The sequence below is a fragment of the Seriola dumerili genome, unplaced genomic scaffold, assembly GCF_002260705.1.
Source record: "Seriola dumerili isolate Sdu_G_001 unplaced genomic scaffold, Sdu_1.0 BDQW01000609.1, whole genome shotgun sequence".
In the NCBI taxonomy this organism is placed as follows: Eukaryota; Metazoa; Chordata; class Actinopteri; order Carangiformes; family Carangidae; genus Seriola; species Seriola dumerili.
This window is the reverse complement of record NW_019174864.1, coordinates 1997268-2011458: the sequence shown is the minus strand read 5'-3', so window position 1 is coordinate 2011458 and position 14191 is coordinate 1997268. Positions and strand designations below refer to the sequence as shown.

The following is a 14191-nucleotide window of genomic DNA, read 5'->3' as shown; positions in this document are numbered from 1 at the left end:
TTTATTTATTTGTTTTTCTACATATGGTCCTGATGCTACAACTGTTTTTATTGATAGATTTTATCTGTTAGGGCCAAAACTGGTCATTTAGCATGTTTTGGCCCATTGACTGCCAACCAGCAGATCCACCGCCATGTCCACTGTGCAACAATCACCGATGACCATGAGATTCAAAGCAGCGGAAAAATATATTTAAAAAGTAGCAAATTAAATCAAACCACCAGTAGAACCACCAGTCTTGGTGTTAATCAACTGTTGTTTATCAGAGCTACAACATTTACCCAAAGTACTACTTCCAGGATCAATAATGAACTTTCATACTTAGTGTACATTTGCAGATTGACAGCCGCTAGTGTAACCCTAGTCCCATGTAGCTAGGATATATTGACTGACAAATAATTGGGGTGTTGTAGTACAGTGGGACGGGGCCTGAGTTCGTCTGGAGATGGCGCTACCTGTGATAAACGTGATATAAAATAACTTGGCAGTGCCTCCAATAGCATTTAAGTAGTAACACAAAATTTGGTACTTCCCCTTTAAAATAAAGTTCCCTTTAACCTATTTAATATTTATCCAAAAAGTATCACCCTTGTAAGTACAACACAGGATTTAGCTGAAACAACAATAATTATTTATTGCAAAGTTACGAATTGGATTTCCAAATTAGTCAAATAGTTCACTGTTGACTTTTAAGTAGGCCTATGTAGGGGTGGGCGATATGGCAAAAATATCATATCACGATTTTTTAAAAATAAAATCACGATTTCGATTTTATCACGATCTTAAATTGGAAAAAGAAAAACAGACAATTTAGACCAAAGAACCTTTCTTAACAGATTTTATTTCAAATAGTAGCAGTTTTGCCTGCATGTGCAAACAACGTAAAGTTTAAGGTAAACAACAACAACATTCTGGTTCGTCGTGTTACCACCCGAAGTGCGAACGGTTTCTGTGCAAACTTTGCAAATTACATTTGCTTGCGCTTGATCAGTTGCGGAAAATCCAAACCAATTCCATATAATGGAGGTGGAATTTTTTTTAGCGACCAACTCCGTTTGGCTTTCAGCCATCGCTCTCCATGTGCTACCGCTACACACACAAACAAGAGTGGGTAGGAAAGTGCGTCACTGCCCGTAATTCGCTAATGATTGGTCGTCAGGTTGACGACGTCAATACGTCTGGTGCGTCGGTGCATCAGCATAGAACTGCAATTTATAGAATGTGCCCTAAGACGTCCACGATCTCTGCAGTTTGAAAGATCGTCTTCACGTTGTATCCTTCACGATCTAAATATCGTCATATCGCCCACCATAGGCCTTGATTGATAAAGTATCAAAACTCTCATTTGGTCTGGAAGGTTTGACACACAAATGATGAACCCAATGAGAAAATGTGAAATCAAAATAAACAAGTAAACTCAAATGTCCACAGCCACACTCGCACAACACATTCACGCAGGGCTATTAAATGTAACAAAACGTTGCAGCCTGGTCGAAGTTGTGAGCGTCGAGGCGGAACCGAAAACAAATGGCCGTTTCACTGTGTTTTAACCAGCATAAACAAAAAAAAACACGTGTACAGTGTTAATGGTGTCTCACGAGTCCAGCAACAGTCAGAGACTAAGATGGAAAAGGGGCAAAAGGCAAGGTGCAGTTTCAGCGGCAAGAAATGGAGCGTGCAGGCAAAAAGTGCGGTGAGCCACGTTCAAGTACAGCAGCTAAGTCTCCTTCCAAAGGTCCAGGGCTCTTCCGGTCCTCACTCTCTCCCTCTTATGGCAAATGTCCGGTCCTGAATCACATAATTCTTCTTAGTAACTAAGTTACAGGCTTACTCATGGCGAAAAACCAACAGTAGGTCTTCAACGAATTAGCAATTGCTAACTGCAATGCAGAATTGACCATAGGCAAGTCTATGAGCAGGCTAAGCTAAAGGCTAGCAGCGATTAGCAATTCAGCTCGTCTTTAACACATTACAAATTACACAACAGCACAAAGTACATTAAAACACATGAATTTACCTCTGGCAGCTTCTCAGAGTTCTCACACATAAACCAGGGGACGACTCTCCATCCGTCTAGGGAGTTAGTAGTATTTTATTTACTTTACAGTCTACAGCTATCCAGCTCGGATCCCGATAACGTAGCCTCTGCTGTCGCTAATGTGCTGCGGCACGTCGGTGATGCTAAGCACCTCCTACCTGAACAAGGTGAGGACAGGATTGGCTAAGGCTACATACATTCAAAGATGAGAGATTAAAGAGATGCTTCACTACCCCACAAACAAACGTGGTCTCCTATCTTTTGTGCCGACAATCATATGGATTTTAAAACTAACACCACCCTTTTATCTCTGACTTTTAACTGTATATGAAATGACTTTTTAAACATATTTACACTTCATGAACTATTATTTATTAGCAACACAAACATTTTAATATCTGTATATGAATGAATGAAAATAATAGCCACAGGGCTACAATCTCCCCTTTCCAAAGGGTGTTGATGTCCTCATCACACAAGTTTACATCTGTCACATCCGATATAGTCAATATCAAGGTCTGGCATGTATGCTACAGACTAGGGTCATATATATGTGTTTGTGTCATCATACATTATCCCAACTTTGACAAAGCAATGGGGAGTCTCTTTTGATAGTGATTCTCAATCCTCTATGTACAACTACAATAGGTTTATTGGTGGAATGGCCAGGTCTATCATAGCTTAACCGCACGACTGGCTTCACTTGTCTTCGGGCCGGACGGTTACAAACAGGCTCTGCACTACTTTGGGACTGACTAGTAGAGGGGAGCTCTCCCTCTTCTAGACCTGTGTACACCACAGTGTCTTTTGGCAGTTGCTGAATTTGCTCTGCGTCTTGTCCTTCTGGGATTGCACCCACACGCTCCTCAGTATCCACATCAATGTCCTCTTCAACAATGTTATGCGGAGTTAGTGCAGTTTCCAGGGGAACATCTCCACTCAAGTGATCCGCCAGCAGATCAAGGGCCAGTAAGATGTCCTCCCTCCGGTCAGCAGGTAGGTTCCAGTTTTCATCTTCGTCTTCCGAGTGTTCTTCCTGGTCTGGATTTTCAATTGACTTTCCCTTTTGATGTAATCGTGTCACAGGCCTCTGTGGTAGCTGCTTTACCTCCAAATCTGAGGGAAACCTGACCAGATACCCTATGGGTAAAAGGTGGTCCCGATGCAGAGTCTTGACCATGCCTCTTCCCTTTTCAGGTTTTACTCTGTACACGGGTAAGTCTGGCATTTTTTCGACAACAACATAAGGGTCAGAATGCCATTTGTCGCCAAGCTTGTGCTTTCCAGGCAAGCCCAGAGCTCTTACGAGCACACGATCTCCTTTCTCCAACACTTGGTCTCTCACTCTGTTGTCATAGTACCTCTTGTATTTGTCATGTAACTTATTAGCAACTGTCACTGCTAACTCGTATGCCCTTTTCAGGTCACTTTTCAGTTTGTCAACATACTGTAAGTAGTCACTACAGTCGTCTCCATCGGGAGAAGTTCCAAAACACAGATCAATGGGCAGATGAGCTTCACGCCCAAACATTAAGTAGTATGGAGAGTAGCCTGTCGCATCGTTATGGGTACAGTTGTAGGCGTGGACGAGCGAATTGACATATTGGCTCCATTTCTGTTTCTGCCTTGGTTGAAGAGTACCGAGCATAGACAAGAGCGTTCGGTTAAAACGCTCTGGCTGCGGGTCACCTTGGGGATGATATGGACTCGTTCGGGATTTTTTTATGCCCAACATTCCCAAGAGCTCTTTGATGAGACGACTCTCGAAGTCACGCCCTTGGTCAGAATGAATTCTGGATGGCAGACCATAATGCACAAAAAATTTCTCAACCAGCACCTTGGCGACGGTGGTTGCTTTTGGTCTTTGGTCACATAAGCCTGTGCATATCGGGTAAAGTGGTCTGTTACCACAAGAACGTTGGTCATACCCTTTGAATCAGGCTCTATAGACAGAAAGTCTATACACACCAAGTCGAGGGGCCCACTGCTGGTTATCTGTTTCAAAAGTGCGGCCCTGTGAGGAAGCGTTTTACGAGCAACACACCGGCCACAGTTCTTGATGTACTGGGAAATGTCAGAGGCCATCTTTGGCCAATAAAATCGGTCTTTCACCAGGTCAGTGATGCGGTCAACTCCTAGATGGCCAGAATCATCGTGAACAGACTTAAGCACTTTCATACGATGGTCACTCGGGAGGACTAGTTGGAAAGTCTGGCCGCCCACTGGTCTGGCGGTTTTCCTGTATGACATGCCTGACTTTATCAGAAGCCTGCTGCTTTCTCGTTGCAGCAAAGCAACATCTGGAGAGTGGCTTTGGGAGGTCAGAGGCCAGACTCCACTTTGTACAGCTTGTTTGGCAACACCGATGTCGGGGTCCCTGTCTTGCGCTTTGCGCAGCTCCTCCTTGCTTAGCTGTTCCAAAGGACTCACCACGAGCGGCATGGATAAAGCATAAGCAGGGGGGATGACAGTTGGAGGAACTCCCAACTGGTCTATGAGACGGTCAGGTAGCTTAGATGATTGAGTGACACTAAAGGGGCGACAGAGAGCTTTAACACCTGATTGGGGAATGTGTCTCCATCCGTCGTCCTCTTCCATGGCATTCCTGGACAACCAGTCGGCATCCACATTTTCTCTGCCAGGCTTGTACTTCATGTCAAAGTCGTAGGTAGTTAAGCTAGCCAACCACCTATGGCCTGTAGCGCTCAACTTGGCCGTGGTGAGAACATAGGTGAGCGGATTGTTGTCGGTTCTCACTGTGAATTTGGCACCGTAGAGATAATCGTGGAACTTATCCACTACGGCCCACTTCAAGGCCAGAAATTCAAGTTGGTGGATAGGGTAGTTTTTCTCTGATTGGCATAACTTACGGCTAGCAAATGCCACAGGTCGCAACCCTTCAGGGTATTCTTGATTGAGGACCGCTCCCAGCCCGTCCATGCTGGCATCCACATGTAGGATGTAAGGCTTTGTTGCATCGGCAAAAGCTAACACGGGAACACTGGTAAGACATTGGATGATTTGGCGAAAAGCATCAGCACAGGCTGGGGTCCAGCGCTCACCAAAGGACTCAGATGGTCGAAAATAGTCATTGACATCAGATTTGGCGGGTTTTGTCCCCTTCCTCACAGGAGGGTATCCCTTTGTTAAATCAGTGAGAGGGCGAACTATGGCTGAGTAGTTCTTGATGAACTTGCGATAATAGCCACAGAACCCCAGAAATGACTGCAGCGACTTCAAGTGGGTGGGTGGCTGCCACTGGGCTACAGCCTTGATTTTGTTGGGGTCGGTCGCAATACCGTCTGCGGACACAATATGTCCCACGTATTTTACTTCCGGTTGGCAAAACTGACACTTATCCAATGAAAGTTTCAAGCCGGCCTCTCCCAGTCGGTCAAGTACATGCAGAAGACGTTCTTCGTGTTCTTCCAGAGTGCGACCAAACACAATGAGGTCGTCAAGGTAAACTAGACACTGAAGCAGGTTCATATCTCCCACTGCCTTTTCCATCAATCGCTGGAACGTGGCAGGGGCCCCGGTGATGCCTTGGGGCATCCGCTCGAACTGATAAAAACCAAGCGGGCAGATGAACACTGTTTTTTCCTTGTCCTCCTCGGACATTGCGATTTGATAGTAGCCAGAGCGAAGATCGAGCACAGAAAACCAACGGCTTCCTGTGAGGCTGGCCAAAGCATCATCAATCCGAGGAAGGGTGTATTGGTCAGGTATGGTCTTCAGATTAAGGGTGCGATAATCAATGCACATCCTTATCTTACCATTCTTCTTCCTAGCTATCACGATGGGAGAGGCGTACGGGCTGCGGGATTCTTTGATAATCCCTGCAGCAAGGAGCTCCTGAAGATGTTTGCGGACTTCATAAATTTCTGCTGGAGCAAGACGCCTGACTCTCTCTCGGAAAGGGCTAGGGTCTTTCAGCCTAATACAGTGCTCCACCCCTTTCGCCAAACCCACATCCCACTCGGATAAGGAGAAAACCTGAGGCCGATCAGCCAATTTTTGGGCCAGTCGGGTTTTCCAAGTCTCTGGAATGGGAGAGACACCAAAATTAAAGATAGCAGGATCAAGTGTGCCAGATGGGGTCTCTGCCTGCTGCAGCTGGGTGACAACTTCTGTTTTGTGCACATAGGCGATCACTGAGCCTTTGGGGATGGCTTTTGGCTTGGCAGACTAATTTTTCAACAACACAGCAAATCTGTTGCAATCCATCTCTGTGGAGAGCAGGACGCAGGAGGGCATTAACACTCCAGCTGGAAGGGCTCCGTTGGAAGGAGTCTCTACCACGAGGATGCTATCTTCGAGTTTCTCGTTACACAACACTTTGCAAATAGCTGAACGCTCACTACCAGGAGGCACAGTAAGAGGTCCAGGTCCACTCCACTTAACTACAGCCAGAGGATCACTATGAGGGAGTAGTGACTTAGACTGGGTAGGTAGCTGTGTACTTACACGCATGGTTCGAGCTAACTTGGGGTCACCGTGAACTTTACCCGACTGCGGGGCATGACTGAATGCTCGGACATTGGTGCCAACAATGAGTGGCAGCTTTTAAGGGCCATTACCTTCTGGGCAGACTAACACAAGCACCACCTTAGGCTCACACTGATCACCATCTTCGAGAAACTGTATCTCAGCTGCAATGTAGCCTTTATAGGGGTAACTAACCTGACTTAGGCCCCATAGCTCCAGGCTTGAAATGGAGTGAAGTGGTAGATGGGACAAGTGCTTGTTATAGTAATCTTCAAAAACAATTGACACATTAGAGCCACCATCCATTAAAGCATCACATGTGTGTCCTTCAATTAGGACTTTCCCAATGCTAGATTCACCCACTAAGCCTTTAGGGATGTCTGCTGGCGCGCTGAACTCTCCGGAACTACTTTTGAGTTGGCCTACATGTCCTGTTGGTCCAGGGGACTTGGTTGGGGGACCCTTTTGGGTTTGTTTGAGCTTTTGGTTGTTTCTGATTAGCTTGCTTATCACTTTGGAGTGGTTGTCAGTGCCACTGCAGTTTTTGGTGATGTGGCCATCCTCACCACAGCGGTAGCAAGATACACTCTGTCCATCTAATGTGTTATTGCTTTTTCTGGGTTTAAAGGGCTGCTTTGCTCTAAACCTTTGGTGGTCCCTTTCTGGTGTTATTGGGGTCTCTTGCATGGCTGCTTGCTCTCTGAGCTGATTTAACAGTTGCAAACTAGCCACTTGTTCATTCAGTGACAGCACTTCAGGATCAAGGTGCAACACTGAGGGTCTCTCTTTGACTGATAGCTGCTGTACTTTAGCTTCTAAAGCTTTTACTTGAGTCTTAAGAGCATCTACCTCAGCAGAGTGGGCTGTACTCTGCTGCACTGTGTGCGTGCTTGTGGTGAGATTTCGTCTAGTTACCTTCTGATCTTCCTCTACTCTAATCTCACTCAGTAACTCCATGAAAGAGGGAGGGTTCCTTAACCTCTCTTTCAAGCGCAACTGGAGTAGCAGGATGTCAGATTCTGATGCGGCACCTCTTAATAGCTGCTCCACCCGTGCTCGGTCTCTGGACGTAGGGGAAAGGCCTCCTTTCTGGACTGCTTTTGACAACGCCTTTTCTAATCTCCTCAGGTAATCTGATAGCCTTTCACCTGACTTCTGTTGCATGGATCGGAATGCAAAATAAAAATCTTCACCGGACTTGGTGATCCCAAATGCATTTTCCAGGGCTGCTAAATAATCTTCTGGACGCGCATCTGCATCATTGCATCGCACAGCCTGGATTATCTCGAATGCTGGGCCTTTTACACTTTCAACAATCCTTTTCTTTTTCTCTTTTCCAGAACCGTCACACTCATCCAGCATTAACTGGGCCTGCTCTAGCCAGTTTTCAAGGGTCTCCTCCCCTGCAGGTGTGGGCATCACTCCTGAAAAAACATGTAACCTGCGGAAAGCATTGTCTTCTTGTGGGGGTCGCATTGTTTTTTCCAGCAACTTTCCCACAGCACGAATGATGGAGGTTGGGTCTGACTGTGTGGGTGTGCTTTGCTCAAATAATGGTTGGAGATCATTCAGTGATTTACCTTCACTTTGCAGTAAGTTCAGCACCTTGTGTGTGAAGTCATCAGGCAATGAGGTGGCACGTGTGAGAAGGGTCACTTTCCATGGGGTTCCACCATTAAGGGGGTAGATCTCAGGGGGAGCTGTTTTAGGGTCAACTGGGTTTTGGCACTCACAGAGTATCATGTCTTGCTGTAGCTGTGAGACTAATTGTTTAGATTTATAGCGAACTCGGCCGAGTACTTTTACAGCCTCCAGTGACTCTGTTATATCAGCTACAACTGCCTCTGTTGGTACATTACTCAGTATCAACGCATTGGCTGGATCTACTTGTACATCTTCACACCATTTCCGAAGCTCAGCTAGTAACTGGGGGTTGGATGAGTGAGCCATCATTGTATGTGAGTTTTGATCTTAATTACTTAAATTTAATCAGCCATACAGTGAACTAATCCCAGCGGTGCCTCCATTTATGTAACCCCAGTCCCATGTAGCTAGGATATATTGACTGACAAATAATTGGGGTGTTGTAGTACAGTGGGACGGGGCCTGAGTTAGTCTGGAAATGGCGCTACCTGTGATAAACGTGATATAAAATAACTTGGCGGTGCCTCCAATAGCATTTAAGAAGTAACACAAAATTTGGTACTCTCGTCCCGTCGTCTCCCGCTTATCCGGATCCGGGTCGCGGGGGCAGCAGCCTCAGCAGAGAGGTCCAGACGGCCCTCTCCCCAGCCACTTCCACCAGTTCCTCCGGGAGAATCCTGAGGCGTTCCAAGGCCAGCCGAGAGATATAATCCCTCCAGCGTGTCCTTGGTCCACCCCGGGAGGCGTCCAGGAGGCATCCTCACTAGATGCCCGAACCACCTCAACTGGCTCCTCTCGACATGGAGGAGCAGCGGCTCTACTCCGAGTCCCTCCCGGATGACCGAGCTCCTCGCCCTATCTCTAAGGCTGAGCCCGGCCACCCTGCGGAGGAAACTCATTTCGGCCGCTTGTACTCGCGATCTCGTTCTTTCGGTCATTACCCAAAGCTCATGACCATAGGTGAGGATCGGAATGTAGATCGACCGGAAAATTGAGAGCTTCGCCTTCCGGCTTAGCTCTCTCTTCCCCACAACGGACCGATTCAGCGCCCGCATCACTGCTGACGCCGCCCCAATCCGCCTGTCGATCTCCCGCTCCATCCTACCCTCACTCGTGAACAAGATCCCGAGATACTTAAACTCCTCCACCTGAGGCAAAGCCTCCCCCCCGACCTGAAGCGGGCAATCCACCCGTTTCCGGCTGAGAACCATGGCCTCAGACTTGGAGGTGCTGATTTTCATCCCAGCCGTTTCACACTCGGCCGCGAACCGCCCAAGCGAGAGCTGAAGGTCGGCGTTCGATGAAGCTAGGAGGACCACATCATCCGCAAAAAGCAGAGACGAGATCCTCCCGCCACCGAAACCAAACCCGTCCACCACCCGGCTGCGCCTAGAAATTCTGTCCATAAAAGTTATGAACAGAACCGGTGACAAAGGGCAGCCCTGGCGGAGTCCAACCCTCACCGGGAACAGGTCCGACTTACTGCCGGCTACGCGAACCAGACTCACACTCCTTTGGTACAGGGATTTAATGGCCACTAACAAGGGGCCATCCACCCCATACTCCCGGAGTGCCCCCCACAGGGTGCCCCTGGGAACACGGTCGTAAGCCTTCTCCAAATCCACAAAACACATGTGGACTGGATTGGCAAACTCCCATGCTCCCTCCAGCACCCTAGCGAGGGTAAAGAGCTGGTCCACAGTTCCACGCCCAGGACGAAAACCACATTGCTCCTCCTCGATCTGAGGTTCAACTATCGATCGGACCCTCTTTTCCAGTACCCTGGCATAGACCTTACCAGGGAGGCTGAGGAGTGTAATTCCACGGTAGTTGGAACACACCCTCTGGTCACCCTTCTTAAAGATGGGGACCACCACCCCGGTTTGCCACTCCAAAGGCACTGCCCCCGATGTCCACGCAATGTTGCAGAGGCGTGTCAACCAAGACAGCCCTACAACATCCAGAGCCTTGAGATACCCAGGGCGGATCTCATCAACCCCCGGGGCTCTGCCACCGACCCGGCGCAAGCTTGGTTTTCACTACGTCGCGAATTCTGCCCGGAGATTAGATCATCCATCCCCAGGTCTCTAGGCTCTGTTTCCTCTACGGAATACTGTCGTTTGTGGTGGGATTGAGGAGCTCCTCAAAGTATTGCCTTTCCACCCCGTCCCACTATATCTCTCAGTTGACGTCAGCAAGCTCCCCGCCCCCAATGTAAACGGTTGTGAGCAAGTTGCCGCCTTCCCCCCCTGAGGCGCCGGACGGTTTGCCAGAACTTTTTGGAGCGATCGAGTAGTCTTCTCCCATTGTCTCACCGAACTCCTCCCACGTCCGAGTTTTTTGCCTCAGCAACTGCGCAGCTGCACTCCGCTTTGGCCCGCCCGGTACCACAGTCAGGCTGATTCCTGAGATCCACACCAACCACGCCCTGTAGGCTCCTTCTTTCAGCCTGACGAGTCTATCCCGCACCGGCCGGTGTCCACCAGCGGGTACGGGGGTTACCGGCCACGACTGGGCCCCAGCTACGCTTGCGGGCCACAGCTTGCAACAGCCGCCTCAACAATAGCAGAGCGGAAACAAAGGCCCATTCGGACTCAATGTCCCCCACTGGCCTCGGAACGTGGTCGAACTCTGCCTGGAGGTAGTGGCGTTGAAAATCAATCCTTGACGGGTTCTTCCGCCGGGAAAATTTTTGTACTTCCCCCTTTAAAATAAAGTTCCTTTAACCTATTTAATAATTTAAGCCAAAAAGTATCACCCCTTGTAAGTACAACACAGGAATTAGCTGAACAACAATAATTATTTATTGCAAAGTCTACAAATTGGATTTCCAAATTAGTCAAATAGTTACAACTGTTGACTTTTAAGTAGGCCTAGTGCATTGATAAAGTATTTCAAAACTCTCAATTTGGTCTGGAAGGTTTGCCACACAAATGATGAAACCCAATGAGAAAAATGTGAAATCAAAATAAAAAGTAAACTCAAATGTCCACAAGCCCACACTCGCAACACATTCACGCAGGGCTATTAAATGTAAACAAAACGTTGCAGCCCTTGTCGAAGCTTGTGAGCGTGGAGGCCGAAAACAAATGGCCGTTAACTGTGTTTTTAAACCAGCATAAACAAAAAAAACCAAGTGTACAGTGTAATGGTGTACTCACGAGTCCAGCAAACAGTCAGAGATTAAGATAGTGAAAAAGGGCAAAAGGCAAGGTGCAGTTTCAGCGGCACGCAAAATGGAGCGGTGCAGCAACAAAGTGCGCGGTGTGAGCCACGTTTCAAAGTACAGCCAAGCTACAGTCGCCCTCCAAAGGTCCAGGCTCTCACTGGTCCTCACTCTCTCCCTCTTATGCGCAAATGTCTCGTCCCACCACCCGTCCCGCTCCCTCCCCGCCCCTCGTCCTCCCATCCCCCGCGCCCACCTCCGCCCGCAGCCCCTCCCCCCCCCCCCCGCCGCCCCCCCGCCCCCCCACCCGCCCATGAATCACTACTTCTTAGTAACGGTAAGTTACAGGCCTGTACTCATGGCGAAAAACCAACAGTAGGTTCTAAACCGATTAGCACTTCTAACTGCATATGCAGAAACTGCACCATAGGCAAAGTCTATGAAGCAGGCTAAGCTAAGCGCTAGCAGCGATTAGCAATTTCGCTTGTCTTTTAAGACATTACAAATACACAGACAGCACAAAGTACACTAAAACACATGAATTTACCTCTGGCAGCTTCTCAGAGTTCTCACCTACATAAACCAGGGGAACGATCTCCCGTCCCGCTTTGGGAGTTCGTAGTATTTTATTTACCTTTACAGTCTACTGACTATCCAGCTCGGATCCCGAAACGTACCTCCTTGCTGTCGCTAATGTGCTGCGGCACGTCGGTTATGCTAAAGCCACCTCCTAACCTGAACAAGGTTGAGGACAGGATTGGCTAAGGCTACCATACATTCAAAAGAATGAGAGATTAAAGAGATGCTTCACTACCCACAAACAAACGTGGTCTCCTATCTTTTGTGCCAACAATCATATGGATTTTAAAACTAACACCACCCTTTTATCTCTGACTTTTACTGTATATGAAATGACTTTTTAAACATATTTACACTTCATGAACTATTATATTATATAGCAACACAACATTTTAATATCTGTATATGAAGAATGAAAATAATAGCCACAGGGCTACTAGGGTATCCAATTCAACATATTGACTTGGAAAAAGTGAAGATTTTTAACTTTAACAGCTTTGAGCAGCAACCTATATGAAACAACTTCTCGTGCTAGCATGTCCAGTAAGCTTCTGACATTTGTAGATAGCTAAGTCTGTCGCACAAGCAGTTGTTCTGTTGAGCTCTGCTTGTAGGAAAAATCAACGCCTTTAAGTTAAAAGCTGGTCTTCTTAATCATCATTTTTCTTAGTTTTGTCAAATCTCATGAAAACAGTCTCAAAACTATTTCGCACAGGTAGGTCAGGTACGTTACTCGTAAAAAACAAGCACTAATAAATGAGAGTGGATTTGAATCTGTATCTGCATTGTGCCTCTAATTACAGACTCGTATATCATCATTTGCACATCACTCGATGTTAGATTTTTCGAATTGAATATATTTGTGCACTCTCAAGCTTTGGTGTCGGGTATCCTTTGAGACCTTGTTCTAGCCCTCTGGTTCTATCCGTTTGTGTCACACAAGAATCCATAATCTGGCAGGAGAACCAAGTGCTTTCCAGTAAGTGACAGTAATGCAACATTGATGGATACCAACCGCAGTTAAACCTAAACATGAAGAAGAAGAATCACACAATCAGCACAACGTCACCTCCATGTTGGACCGTGTAAACTCTAGCCTTAACGACACAAAAAACAAAGTTTTGGCCTGACAAGCACTATACACGGATACATTTTGTTCAAACCATTTCAAGTGAGGTCCTTTTTATATTGCAAGGTGGATTACTGATCTACATTTGTGTGTGCAAAAAAGTTTTGTTTCTAGTTTCAGAACCTCGATAGTTTAGTCTTTCAATAAAGTTGGTGTGTAATCAATGTCAGGTTTACATTAACTGAATTATGGGGTAATTGTAAAAATTTATTGAGTAAAACTCAAATGGCTGTACATGAAGATGTGCGAAAGTTTTAATTGTGGAATTTTCTTTTTTTATGTCTACTGAATGTCCCTCATCTTTAGACTTTCGATTGACTCCGGTCAGAAAAAGCCTCCACTTTTTTGCAGTCATCTTGTTATCTTTCCGAGCAATTCAGGCCTACCTGTCTTTGTGCATCCCCTGTAAGCTGGGCTACCTTCTGCTTGCATCCTCTGAAACTCAGCCCTCAGTCCTTCGTCGCCTTTGACAGGCTCCCTCGACAATGGTGCCTGCCCCCTCCAGCTCAAGCCTCCAGACGCTCGCAGCTTCAGGTCCTGACAGGGCATCCCAGACTGTGGGAAGCCACTGTAGTGTCGGCCACGACCGCTCTGACAAAACCAAACCAGCTTCAGTCTGTTCACAGTCACTGCTGCTACAGTGAAGATGAAAGGCCGTCTAGAGAAAACATCCCCGAATTGGGGATGGGTCAATGGCAACTGACTATCCACCCCAATGTTTGTCCTTTTGTCAGAGTTTTACAACTCAGTATGAAACTATTAAAATGTAAACCAGAGAAGCATTTTGCAACCAGTGTCCCCAAGCTTTTGGCTAGTGATATTAGCTACTGATAAAATGGCTGGTAAGCAGCTACCAATAGCGCGCGCATTATGAGTGCGCTTTAGCTCCTCTTACTTTTATTCTTGTATTATTCCTCTTTCCTACTACTGCTGACACTACTATGAACTGTATGGGTCTACTTCTGACTCCACACGGAACCCACCTCTGGGTAGTCAAGACTAGCTTTCGAGTTGTGATGATGTTGTGTCTTTGCTGTGGCAGTTCAGCACTGGTTTTTGAAGGGACGTTTACTCTCTGTCCCTGAGGGCAGACTCCAAACTGCAAGATCCTCTCCACATGCTGCTCTGCTAGAGTCGTTCTGACACA

At 47.0% G+C, this 14191-nt stretch overlaps 1 protein-coding gene across 1 annotated transcript in view; it reads right to left on the bottom strand.

Annotated features, from left to right (window-relative positions):
• The window catches only part of LOC111236275 (TANK-binding kinase 1-binding protein 1-like), a 36799-nt gene that overhangs the window by 527 nt on the left and 22081 nt on the right, over positions 1-14191 (bottom strand). The gene's annotated exons all lie outside the window — the stretch shown is intronic.